General features: G+C 42.3%; 1 long non-coding RNA gene across 1 annotated transcript; it reads right to left on the bottom strand.

Moving 5' to 3' along the window:
* Window positions 1-1,549: 1,549 nt before the first annotated feature.
* Window positions 1,550-13,688, bottom strand: LOC116441530. Its single transcript, XR_004239110.1, has 3 exons — window positions 12,993-13,688; window positions 2,986-3,090; window positions 1,550-2,314 (listed from the first exon to the last, which is right to left on the bottom strand). It is a non-coding gene; the product is annotated as an uncharacterized LOC116441530 (long non-coding RNA).
* Between the last annotated feature and the right edge of the window lie 444 nt (window positions 13,689-14,132).

Here is a 14,132-nt window from a genome sequence, read left to right as displayed (position 1 = left end):
ATGTAGTTATCAAGAAAGTTATTAGCACATGGTTCTGGTGTACAGAAATAAATGCTATTTTGAACAGCTCTCTTTATACAGGAGGTCTAGATGAGGCCACCTTGAGAGTGTGGTTACATGGGGAAGGTACAGAGATGAGGAGGCTTCCAAAAGAGGAAATCGTGTCTAGACTTCAAAATGCCAGTTCTCAGTTTTGTTTTAGGTGGTAATATCCTGTCTGGTATCTTTGAGGAGAAATAATTGAGAGGAAACAGTCAGTAACATGTAAGGAGGTGCTATGTATCATTTCAGAGTAAAAGTTCCCAAACTTTTATATTGAAAATTGTCACCAACCCTCAAAGTTTGTCACACTAGAAAGGCAGCATGTATTTTATTGTCTGATAGAGTATCAGTTTAATAGCACTGGCCAGCAGTGATGGAAAGTGTTCTTATGAAGGCTGTCTGCAAGGTCTTGACTAACTTGCATGCTGTAGTCAGTGTGCCTTCTTCATATATTTTTATGTTAAAGGTTAAGTATATTGGTTTCTTTCATGTTTTAGCTGTCTTGGGGGTTGGAATGGATATGCCAATTCTCAGCTTGGTGTTTTTGTAGGTAACTTGATAAATGTAGGTAAAATATAGAACATTGGACCTACAGAGTGAAGTTCACTGTTTCTGGTAGTTCAAATTAAGTTTCCCCAGTTTTGCATATTTTCTGTGTGTACTGTGCCTCTGATGTTGAGAGGGGGGATCTCACACTCAGTACTTCCCTAAACGAAGAGGAAAACAATTATTTATGTTGTTTGTGGTTAACCTACAGAGCAGTATTAATGGTCTGTAAAACCTCTTCAGATAATTGACTCAATAGAAACTTCTGAAAAACTATTTAAACTTGAAAGAAAAGTTCCATGGGAAGACAGGACAAGACGGAGTTAAAATCATCAGGAGGGTGAGTTTGTGTGTAGATGAAGATCCTCTTGTAATGCATTCGTTGGAAATAAGAAGGCAGAGGAGTGTTTATTTAGGTGCTAAGGGGAAGAAGCCATTAAGTAGAACCAAAAATCTTCAGTACAGTTAATTCTTTCACTCAGATGACAGTGGCAGTCCACGCTTGGTTGCAAATACTGGAAACTTCACCTGAGGTGCCAGTAATTGCTTTTTGTATTCCTCAAATTCAAATAAGCTGGAGTGTTTTCCCAGGCAAAAATGACAGCGTAATACTTAAAACTCGAAATGGAACCTTACAGCCATTGAGATAATTATATCTGTAGCATATAAAAGTTGTGCTTGAAAACAGGATTTGATGCCATTGTGTAATGTGTCCCTTTACAGAGAATAATCTAAATGAACAAAAGTTACAAAAAAGTCACACATGGTTGGATTTCTTTTTTTTTTTTTTTTTCCCCCTCTGGACTATTAATGACTTAGAATATCTTGATACAGAAAATGCAATTAAGTAATTGTACTTATACCTGATCCAGGGCTTTCCTGGTCTTAGAAGAGGAAGACAATGCAGTTACTCTGGAAAGTTATATAGTCGTTGTAAAACTTAGCTGTTTCTTCTATTCTATCAATTATTCAGATTTTCACCTCAATCCTTTTATGGATGGACAGGCTTTAGGGTTTTTTTTTTTAATTATTTGACTGTGTAAACTTCTTTGTGGGGGTTTTAGGGTTATCCTAAGTTTTTCATTATGTTTTCATACATGCTATGATATTTCTTACAAGAAAACTGGCAGTGCTTCCCGCTCTCTCCTTTTCTATTTCTCAAAGAAGATGAAGTGCTGTATTTTTTTTTTCTGTTGTTGTTTTTATTTCTGGTATCTCAGTGGAAAATAAAAGCCAGTTGCTTTTCCCCACACAAACATTTGTGTGTGCCCACAAACAGACATGCGTGCACACTCTTCACATGCACGCAAGCACACACAAGGAACTCTTGCTTGTGCACAGCCAAAAGAGGCTGGACACGGCTGTCTTCAGCTCAGTGGAAATTGGCACCATCCCATCTCCAGTAAACAACAGCCTGACGTCAGCTCACGCAGCGGTGATAGCAGCAGAACTTGAGAGATTTTTCAACTGGCCAAGCTGTTGAAAGGCTATCGCTGGGTTTGATAATCTCTGGCTGCACTTGAGAGGAACTGGTGCAAAGGTGGGGGGAGGAATGGTTGGTTAATGACAGAAATAATAGAGCAATTCCTGATAACTTCATACGGGGTGGAGAGGTGATTTTTTTAAGTCTTACACCAAAGGGTATTTTGATTCCCAGCTCATCAGCTGCAGTAATTCTCTCCAGGTTCTGAAATCCTGGCTGCTCTGTAGAATCCACGTTCGTGCCCTGTTGGAAGTTGGAGAACAATTAAAGTGCTGTAGAACAGTCAATCAAGCAGATGATGAAATTTGACTTTTCTAATGTGTTGAATTAAGCACTTTCATTATGATTTCAATTCCTGATGTTTGCTTCAGTTGTAGATGTAGTTCAAAGAACCTGAGCCTGGCAATGCTAAGGTTTTTACTGGTTTCTGTACATTCCATTTCAATTAGTAGGATATAAGTCATTGAGGCACCACATTGCGGCCACAACACCCAGAAAAGGTTTATTGAAAGATACTTGGTTATTCGTCATTATCAAATTAAGCTAGAATAAAGGGACCATTTTGTGGTACTGGTTTCAGATAAGGCCTTCAGAAAAGTAGCTGTTTTCCTGAAATGCTACAAACTCCTTGACTGCAAAGTTAGTGAAGACTGTTGCATTTCTGAAACAGAGCCACTATGACTTAAATTTAATTACAGCTGGTTCTCCTCATAACCCAAGAGTTGAAAGAGACTTTTCTATTGTTCAGTACTACCACTGAAAACACATTTCCATTATGAACTTAGCGTCCTCCTATGCCAAAATCAACAATTAAAATGAATGGTTTGCTCTGGTAACAGGAAAAACAAACATGAAAATCATTGTGTTGTGTGACAGAAAATCAGAATGTTAAAGTAAAAAGTTGATAAACCTACCAGAATAACTATTTGATGGGTATTCTTGAATCAAAGACACTTCCAAGCAAGTATTTCAAGGCTATAAATAATAGCACATCAACTTCTGCTTTGTTTCTTGTATGGCTGCAAAGACAGCAAAAAATTCATTTTCCATTTAGGTCCTGTCACCAGGGATTTAAGAGTTTTGTGAAATCCTGGAAAGGAATGTGAATATCTGCCAATATTAACATTTTCTAATGTACACATTTTTACATCTGCTTTTAGGGTACATTCAGACTAGGTTAATCATAAAATCTGTCTTGGTAGGGAGGGACAAGAATGCAAGAGGGAAAGAAAAATTTGAGTCTTCCTAGGACTGTGTCTGTTCTAGTAGTAGTTTTTGAGCCTTTTGACCAAATCTGATGGGGATGCACAAGTCTCAAAAGTTCACAACTTCTGTGAGAGTGGGCAAGAAAGTGAGGACCCGTCTGAGCCAATACTTTTCGATGAATTCATAGTCATCAAAATCAGGTATGGGATAGATCTGTACATCTCATAATGATACAACTGGGATTGCTGATCTTGCAGAGGGGGAGGAAAGGGTAAGCAGTAGGTCTTTAAAAACCGGGGAAGTCCTGGCTTTCTCTGAGTCTGACTGTCCTTGGAGACCCCTGTGGCTGCTTGACATCCTGCTCCCCAGAGGGGCTGGCATGTGGCAGGGTCTGACTGCACTTGATTTATGAGAAAAGCCCAGGACAATTTTAAAAGAGACCAAAAGCCAAGCTGTCAGAAAGCTTGTGCTTGAGAGCTTGCAGTAGCAGAAGAGTTGACAGCTCAGGTGAGGAATTTATTCAAGACAAATTGGCTGGAGCGAAACTCTGAGACTTCTTAAACTTCAGGGCCCACATGCAACTCTAGTATCGCAGCTTTGGCCCTGTGCAAATGTGAACTTGCCAGCGTGTAGGAGAAGGGCAGACTTCTCCAGCTGTCCTTCCCAGGCAGGTGTGACACAGGCTGGGCAGCATGACCTGTGTTCAAAGTTTGGAACAGGTTGCCTTAGGTCTGTTTATGACCTCTTTCCTTCTCTGTGTCTGGTGGTAGACTCTGAGACAATGCCTTCCCTGCAGCCTGCCTACTTTTCTGGGCTTGTGCCTGCAGAGGGGAAACTGGGACTTGCAGCCCTGTGAAATTATTACAGTGGCTGTAGCTGAGCAGGGGTCTCGTCCTAGGTCACCTCAGCAGTACTGAGTAGTTGTCACAACCCCCAGCAGAACTTCCCCTTCCAAAAACCACACCAGCAGCTCACAAGGGTAGTTAATCTCTCAGCTGCAGCCTCCCTGAAGATGTTTGGCCATGACTGGGAGGAGTAGGAAAGGTCCTTTATGTTGGTTTTCTTTTTTTTTCCCCTTGCCTTCCTTTGCTCTCTCATCTTGTTTAACCAGCCTGCTACTGCTCTAAACAGGGAGCCGAGGTGGTGGGAAAAGGTCTGTACACTTCTCTCTGCCTCCAAGTGGGTAACATTTGCATTAGCTGCCAGTGGTAAGAGTTAGCCAGAACTGCTCACACTAGCCTTGACCGAACCCACAAGTCAGAGATGTGCTGTAGCGTGTTTCCTCTTGCTGGAAACCTGCAGAATGGCCTTTGGGATACCCAGCCCTGCTTGTCTCTGCATGTAACAAAGGCTACTGGATGGCTGTTGAGGTTATGGTTCACTTTGTATCGAGAGAAGTTACATGTAGCTTTAGTGTGGCCAGGTATCCAATAATAGGGATTTTAATCATTTGAAAAAGATCTTGAATTTGCTTTTGGTTTTATGGAGAAAGCTGTAAAAAGGCTTCCAAATAGTCTGGTTTGCTATCAAAGTGTAATTTTGGATTGGCTTTGTGATACATCTTGAAAGGAATTACCCTTCCCCAAAGATTCAGAAACATCTTGTGGCCAGCCCCTTCAAAGGAATGTTGCAAGGCTTCTAAAGAAATGATGCTGAGGGCATCCTTTTGTGCTTAGATGATTTTGGATCCTTGCAGGTTGATATTTTCACGATTTTTTTGTGTAACATTAGGGGCTAAAAAACCAGAAGAAGTTCTTATTTAATTGGTTCTCAGTACTTGGAAATGTTGCATGCTCCTGCCCTTGCTCCTTCTGTGTTCCTGAAATACTACAAACTTTTCTGAATAATAAGGAACTATCATAAGGATGGCCTCTCCCTGTGCTTGATCACAATGTGAGATGCAATGCACGAATCGCTCTGGGCAAGACGGAGGGAGGGTTCTTACCAGCCTGTGCCTCTGGAGCCTTGCAAGAGCTGCTCCCAGACCTGTTCCGTGTCTGCTACAGCACATGCATCAGTGAGTCTAACGAGGCAGAGGGCAGTCCCCAGTAGATTTTGGGGATTTGGAGTTTTCTTGTTTAAGACACTCCTACGAAGTGAAGGAGCAGAATAACTTTGCAACTCGTGTTGACTTTATCTAAACTCAAAAAACCCAAGAACATTTTCCAGGCATGGTTTCCAACCATGGCCAGATCCTCGCACCTTACTGGTATAAAATGTGGATTTCCAGCTGAAGTGACCAGCAAGAGCAAAAATGAGGGAGGCACAGTGATCCTGTTTCATAGCTTAGAGATAGCCACCACGGCTTGCTCCTTCCTTTTTTTTTTTTCTTTAATTATTTCTGCCTAGTGGGCAGGGAGTCCTATGGAGCATGTGATGCCTTCGCATCCTCCCTTGCTCACGTCTCATTGAACGCGAGACCAGTCCCACCCAGAGGGATCCCAAAGTTCCCCACAGTCTGTTCCTTGGACTGGAAAGGTTCTCATTCTTGTTTGGTCGTTTTAGGCGTGGTGTCAAGCACAGGAAATTTACTGATTTCTTCTTGTTGGCAATGCCGTGAAAGCCCAACATGGAGGAGAAATCAAGAAAACCAGAGCAGAGGGCGAGGTAGACTGATGAACAGGAGAAATTGGACTTTTATGGATCTACACTGAGCAGAACAGGGATTTGTGTGCTATTTACAGTCAGGTAAAATGCACAGCCCTCTGTTCAGCTCAATAGTCCTGCTGCTCCCTGTTGAGGCCCCCAGTTTTACCTCTACAAATGCCTTGTGGATTTTTTTTCACCTGGAATAAAATAGTATGATTTTGGAAAAAAAAAAAAAAGTCAACAAAACAAACACACCCCAACACAAAGAAAGTTGTTGCAACTGCAATGTTTGTTTCTACCACTAAAAACTCAGTTTTCTCATTACTAGAATAATGTGTTGATTTGAAATGGCTGAGTGGCTTGAATTATAATTCTGATTTTATTTTCCCTTTTGGTAGCAATAACAGTCAAGCAATGGCATGCCGACAAAGACAGCTTTGAATGAGCAGCAATCCTGAGAGGTGCCGTCCTGCTCCCTCCCCCCAGCCCCATCTCCCAACTCCTGACAAAGAAAACAAGTCGCTGCCTCTTCAAGACTTTTCTTGTCCTTTCTGTTCGTGACAGGCGTAAGTGTTAGTAACATCTGCTGGCCCGAGCTCGCTTCCTCCTGCTGTGCCGGGCTCTGGCAGGGCCGTGCAGAGGAGCCAGGACCCTGTGCCAAGCACGGAGCGTGGCTTCGCCGAGCCAGGCCTGCATTCAGCGGAGCTGTGCCTGCAATAGCCGGGCACGGGCTCCGTGTGCCTGGCAGGGTCTGCTCAGCTCCTCCTGCCTTCTCAGGCCCCAGCTCTCACAAGTGGCAGCGTTGTTGGCTTTTTCTCCTTGTGGATAATGAATGTTATTTTAAGCAAAATAGCCAAGGGGGATAAACAGATCAACATGTGAATCTGAAAACATTTTCTATGAGCTTTGACTTAGAAAGTTACTATAAATTAAACATTACAGAGAATGCTTTTCTCTCACAATTTATTCTTTAACTTGTTTCTGCCTTTCAACAGTGTTTCGTGATTCACTAGGTGATGGGGTTTTTTCCCTTTGCTCTGTCAGGTTTCCTTGATGGTGGCAGTATTTTCCAGAGCAACCTGAAGGGAAAGTATATATGTATATAATTTCACAGGGACATAGAATCTGTAAAGACAGATGCAGACCCTGCTTTATTTTGTAATTGTTTGCTTCGGAGTTGGCTAGCTTTTCCTTTGGATAAAATGGACAAAAAGTATTTTGGTTTGTTTTGCTTTTTTAAAGTAAGGCATAGGGTTTCTCTTCCTAAGACTGATTGGTTGAATACTGTTAATTTTTTCATCAAATTTAAAAAAAATAAATAAAGGAATATGTGGAAATTTGGTCTATTTCATGTCACATGTGAGGTCAATGGGAAAAAATTATGTGCATCTAAGAGTAACATTTATCTCAAACTTGTCAGCTCCTAACAAGTAGTGATCTTGCTACTCGCTCTTAGGTTGGCAGTAATGTGATGTTGTGCTTCAGGTCTGGTTTTTGGGGGATGGACGGGGAGTTCCTGAGGCTATTTTATGTGCCATTTCCTGATGCGAGAATTTTTAGAGACTCTTGTAATGATTTATCTGGAGATTTTCTTCTAACAACATCAAAAGGCAGCCTGCAGTTACACTAGCCTATGCTTCACTCAAATCAGCCTTATAGAATAATCCAGTTGTTTCTTCCCTCTAAGTACACAGTGAGTGTGTGTGGCAATGATCCTGGAGCCTGCAGGCAGCTGCAGCAGAAAAGAACTTCCGTGGTTTGCTTTTGCTTTCTCTTCCTGTCCTCTCCATTTTCATGTATGTTTTTGAGAAGGCTGAGTTTCTGATGGACTACCTAGTGCAAGACCAGGGGAAGGTGAAACTGTATTTTGGGGCGTGTTTTGTTAGTTCTTTTGGTTTTCATACAGTGTTCTATTAAAGGCACTGTTCTTTAATATTAAAAACAACCCAGTGGATGGATAAATTTAAAATGTCAATCGATAAAAATTAAAATCTGAACTTTATCTGTAGGAAATACTAATGAGAGAGAAGCTGAATATGTCTCCCTCTCAGCTCTGCACCCCACAAAATGCCAGGCATCATCACTCTTTGATGTAACTTTGTAGTACTTCTAAGTAGTGGAAAGTGAAAAGATTAGAAATCAGGTTGATGATACAGTTTCTTTTCAAATGCTTTCTCTAAATGTTTAATACTGTATCCCTGAGGAAGTCCCATCATTAAAGCTGCGTGACTATGAAATCACCTTGACTCTGTGGGGGAGATATTTGAGAGTTCTGGGGATCTTCATCATCTGACTCTTAGAGTTCCCCTTTGTTGCAAGGATTACAAAGGTTTTTTGTGAAACATGTCCCTCTCAGAGTTTGTATCATCTCCAGTCAAGTCAAATTGACAGGGATGACAGGAATTACCCCATGTACACTAGGTATATAAACCAAACCATGTTATCAACTGAGACTAAGGGTTGCTGTAAACTTTTCGCAAAGGATTTCAGAGCTTGTTCACAGATAAATGCTGAAGAAGAGTTTCTGTGCTTTCCAGGCACCTTTCCCCCCGTGTGACATTAATAAAAAAAACTAACTATATATAACTATATAAAAATAACTAAAAATGACTAACAAAAATAACTCAACAGTGTTATTATATATCTTCTAATAGACCTAATGACAGAGACCCTAACACACTTTCCATGATAGATACTTGTAGAGGGGAACTGTTCCTCTCTCCTCTACCACAGCCTCGTGTGGGGTGGGACATGGCAGTGGCAGCTGTGTGTCAGCATGACAGCACACAAGGCATTGGGATGAAAAGTGGGAGAATTTCACCGTGTCCTGTAGAAACGGTGAAGAACTTAACCCAAAACAGAAGCTGATAAAGACGTGAGGGTTTAACAGTTGGCTGGCTGGGAAGTTTCATTTCTCTTCAGGGTGCGGACTCTTGGTTTGTTGGTTGTTGGCCGGTTTTTTTTCTCCTGAGTTACAAAAACTTGCTCGTTCTTTGGTTCAACTTTCCTTACTCCAGGTTTGGTTATGGGGTAGATAATGAGCCAAGGCATGGGGTGTGCAGGGTGATGTACAGGGTGCTCTGCTTTATCCTCTCCTGTATGGATAATGTGGTATCAGCTTTGAAAGCGGAGCTGTGTGTGTTGCATAAGGGCATCGTATGTCTCCTTCGGTATCTACGCAGAGCTGTGAGGCTGTGAGATACTGTGCTGCAGATCTGTACAGCAGCTTCCCTGGGGGTAGGCAGTCCGTGAGAGAGCAGAGCAGTGCTGCTACATCACTACCAGTTCTAGTATCTGCAGTGCTTGGATCTTTCCCCGGGGGCCTCTCCTTTGCGTATTAACCCAACCTGACCCTGCTTGCCTTGCAGGAACTGCCTAGATCACAGCTAAAGGGGGTATGGCTGTAGGCATGGAAGTGTAAGGTCTGACACTGATGGTATCAATGAGCAGGAAGCCTTATACTGCTCTATGTGTTCTTAGTGAATGCTGAAGCCAAAATATTCATGCATTTCTTTTTCATCTGTAACCAGTATAGCATGTTTAATAGTTTTTTGAAAACTGTGTGATAAAAAGGGAAAGGCCAAAACCCCTTAACTAAACCATTAACATAGCATTCTTCTTATTCTATATGGACATAAATATGGGCAGAATACCCTTATGAGTTTCTGACTGGGTCATTCAGCCTTAAATTGAAGTGACCTTGTTCTGGGGGGATCCAAGGAGCTCAAGCCTTGAATTTTTTCTTGCCATGGCTGCTGACGATTTTTATACTGTTAGCAAGACCTCTGGTGGGTGATATACCAAAAAGCTTGCAGTGGCAAAAATTACTGATCAATTCACTGAAGGAAAGCTCTGTGTGTGTAGGTTCCAAGGAGATGGGGATGTCTTTGGGTTTTGGTTATTCAGCTTGAGCTTTAGTGTGTAGCTTGTCTGGTCCTTTGAGCTCCACTCTCTGACAGTGAATTCACATTCCAGCTTTTTTTCAGTTGATCTGATTTTGCCTAACAGGTCTAACATTTTTTCCTTGCTTATGATCAGACAGTGCTGATGGGTTTAGGAGGGCTGATTTTGGGATATAACTCCGGGTACAAAGTGTGGTCCTTTGTGTTTAGGCATACATGAGCACAGAAATATTTTTAGCAATATGTGTTCCTTCTAGAAGTGCATGCTCTTCTCAAAGCTTTGGGTTGTGGTTACTTGTATATACCAAAACCACCTTCTCTTCTGTTTTCCTCTTTCTGTTCCAGAAACTGGTAAAAGATCTGTTTGATTTCAGATTTTCTTTTTAATAAATTTTTTAATGGACAGATTTCAGCAGAGATTTGACATGAGCCTGAGATAGAAGTTAGGCATAAATGTCACAAAATTCAGTATCTGTGCATGATTTCAAATCTCAACCACAAAAACTGAGATTTGCTTTCAGATTTGAAGACAAACTGCAAAGCAAGACAAAAAGAAAATTTGGTACTTCTAATGCTACTGAAGTTTGTGCAGTTTTTGAAGCCACCAGCTACTAAAACATGCTGATTACTCCATGAAGGTGATAATGTTTTTTGGACATCAGCTGAACAGTTGGTATGAAACTTGGGCCCTGGAAAGTCAGCTGCTAGTGACTGTAGTGGAGTCAGTGTCACCTGCTGACCCTTTTTTTAAAAGAGTTTAGGCATGGTTTGTAAAGGGGGTAGATGATGTTTTCCTTCCCTTAACAGAAGATATGGGGGTGTGACTACAGGAGCTGCCACTGCCCAGAGGCAGAGACTTGGGGTAATTAAGCAGGAGCACAATCACCTAAAGAGAGAGAGAATTTCCAATAACTAGGCATACAAAATTAAACCAGACTGGTGATTCTAGTTTCAGGCAGTGACTGTACTGGTTTTGCATGGCAGAGACAGTGTACACAGGGAGTGTTAGGTTATAGTGCCCACAGTAGCTTTCCAAATACCACTCAGACAGCCACAATTGATTGATTTTATGCCTCTAATTTTGACTTCTTTTGATCAGTGGGAAAAACAGATTCCTCTAAGCCAAGGGGACTATACCCCACCATCTTGCAGCTGTAAATAAAGCTTGGTTCTCTCCAAACTTCATTGTGAGCTGTTGTAGCATGTGTGACTCATAGCCTAATTAAACAGTCTGAAAAAGAATACAATCTCAGCATTAGTTGTGTTTTTACTAAGCATATTCCAAGTATTTTCTGTCTCTTGGAGAGTCAGATATGTGGTTTTAAATCATCTGCCTGCCTGACATTAGATTGCCAAACCATCAGTGATACCTCTCATGAATGTGCAGGACTGGGTTGTCCTGTGACCATGCTGGACAGCTGATTTGGAAGGGGAAATTTCTATCAAAAAAGTACTGACACTTACGTGTTGATTGGGCCTTCATGTCTTAGATGTGCATATCTGTGTAACTGTATGAGAAAAACCAGCTATGGAAAATAATCTTACCATTCTCTGTGTGGGTATAATGGAGGAAGGAAGCTTTTTCACTATTATTTTATTTTTTAAATTTATTTTGCTTAGTAGAATAATGTAAGGAGGTTCAGCCCTGTGTTTTTAGTGAATAACTACTTGGTAGTGAAAGGAAGTAATGAAAAACATTCAGTTTTGGGGGATACTGTGCATGTGAAGTAGAACATTTTTGCATACTGAGTAGGATGCTCCAAGGCATGTGTAATCTTTGAGGCTTTTTTTGTTTCTTTTACATATGGGCCTTGGTGAAAAGTCAGACCTGCTATAGGTGAAATTTCCATTTGTGATCCTCTTGCTTCTAACCTTGTTGAGCTCTTAGATCTACTAACTTGTCCCTTTGAGTCTCTGTGTGCAGTGCAGAGCTGCTTATGCATCTCACACTCCTGTTTGCTCACCAAAAGCCATCTGATGCGCACAGAAGTATCTTTCCGGGCCAAGGTGCTCTTAAATAAAAGACCTGATTTTGATTGTTTGGTACTTAATGTTTTATGACCACAAACTGTTGTGAGAATATCGATAACTTCAGAGACTTCCATTCCTTTGAATTAGCCTGTTTTTGGATATGTTTGCTTTAATTCTTGTCTATGTTATATGAACTTCCATCTCATCTCTGCTGCTCCAAATTTGTCATTATTATGCTATGCTAATACCTTTTTTTGGCTTCTGAAGCTGCCATGTGTTACTTTTGGATTTACTGGTTTCTTCAGAGGGAAAAACTTTTTGGTTAATACTTAACCTACTCAATAGCATAGGTGCTTTTCAGAATAATTTTTTATAAATCCCCCCGAAACAGGTGTCTTCCAGTGGACTGGAATACAGGAGAGGAGAGCAGGGGGTGTGCGGGACGGGAAGACAAATCAGGAGACCTGAGTTGAGTGTCCAGCCTTTAAACGCTGCCTTTCTCTCTTGCATTTGCTATTCTTTTTGCTGTTTAATTCCTTATAAAAGGATTATATTTCCTTTTCCCATCCTCTGACATATCTGTTTAGCCTGTAAGATGCCTGGCACAGAGGTGCGTGTCCAGACATGGATGTGTGTGCAGAGCCGGACCCCCGTGAATCTCCAGGTTCAAGAGAAGGACAGCAGCGACAGCGTTGCCATCCTGAAGCTGCAGTGATTACATTCCCATCCTGGGAGCTCCTGTACTTGAGGCTGCTTGTCTCTAGGTAACTCCTCAGTGTAGGAACAAGAAAGTCGCATTCCTCTGCAAGTTGCTGCAGCACATCCTAGGAGCATCCTGCCATATCCAGCCCTCTCCTTCCCCAGGGCTCCCTGATCCCTTCAGCCTCTGTTACACACACGCCGTCTGAGGAGGAGTAGTGCTGGTGACCTGAGAGCCCCATACTCCATGAACCAGACCCACTAGGGTGGCTCCTCTGTCTCTTCCTTCTCTGGTGAGGTTTAGGGGATTTGCTGGCCTGTCTGCAGGTGTTAAAGGCGTGGCTACTTCACCTCTGTCTTGCCAGATACCCCTCTGAAAGCAGTGTAGCCCTGCAGCTGCCTCTGGCTTGGGCTGGTTTTGCCCGAAGTGCTGCTGTGAAGTCTCCTGGCCTTTGCCATCTCTGGGAGAACTACCTCTGTAATAGTTATCTGCTGTAGCTGCCTTACAGCTACAGGATGCTTTTATTCTTCCCTTCCTCCTGCACCCTTCTTACCTTTGTTGGGTAACTAGACGTAGGTGTTCTCTGGAGTGGGTGCTTTCCTCCCGTTCCCTCGCTATCAAGCGCTCATCACATGATAGCAGACCTCACCCAGACCAGGCGGCTGCCGATCACAGCGTGTCGTCAGCTGGCACCGCTCCCGATTCTCCGGAGCTGGCAACTGTCCTCTTTTCTTTGAGCTCCGATAACGGGAACAGATTAGCGGTGGGAGCAGCCGGAGCACTGCTTTATGGGGCTTTACTCCTGTATACCTCCGGTTTTCCACAAATCTTGCCAAGTGAGTTTCCTGATTGTGGGCTATGTCGTTTGCTATGCTCCCCTTCCCTGCCCCCACCCATTTCCTGACATCACTTTAAATCCGGCTGTAGCGCTGGTCCAGTTCTGCTGGAGCACTCCACCCTGGACTTCCGAATGCAGTAAATCTTTCTGGTCGGGAGAGTCATACACTGTGTGGAGCTTTGTCAAGCTTGGGAAAGAAATCCTCAAAAAATGAGGGAGAGTATTGAACGCTTTTTTTTTCTTCTCCCCACCCTCCTCCCCATACTGTGTAACTTTCACTTGGTGAGTCTTCTCTACCCTAAATAGAAATAAATAAACAAACAAAAACTTTAAATTTGTCTCTACTGCAATCTCCTGCAGCAATTTTGAAATTATCTGGCATAAAGGAATAAATAAAATACATTCTCGTTGCTTTCAGTGGTCTCTTTGCAGTGCCTTTCTAGACTATCACCATCATCATCTTTCCGAACACCATGGGTACTGTTTAGTTTGCCAGTGGTTGCACTGTCTGGCCTCAGGGGCAGGAGTTGGTCATTCTGGGGCTAAAACTGTCCAAAGCAAAGGTTTGCAGTGCTGTGATTATGAGTAATCTCTTGGCAATCTTGCTGCCATATACCCTACTAAAAAAGGATTTTTATTCATAAGGAAAGTGTTGGAGACCCCACTGGCATTATGACCAGATACTTTTCTGCTGGAGGTCCCTAGGATCCAGCATTTCCTTACCTTCCTGGCATTTGGGCTTGTCCCATGTGCTACTGATTCAAATCTGAAACAGCAAACGCAGACTAGGTTTTGTTCTTTTTTGTCTTCTGCATCAGCACTGGGAGTAAAAGGACATGTCAAATTTTGACCATT

The sequence above is a fragment of the Corvus moneduloides genome, chromosome 3, assembly GCF_009650955.1.
Source record: "Corvus moneduloides isolate bCorMon1 chromosome 3, bCorMon1.pri, whole genome shotgun sequence".
Taxonomy (NCBI): domain Eukaryota; kingdom Metazoa; phylum Chordata; class Aves; order Passeriformes; family Corvidae; genus Corvus; species Corvus moneduloides.
The sequence above is the reverse complement of the archived record's forward strand: the minus strand, read 5'-3'. Positions and strand labels throughout refer to the sequence as shown.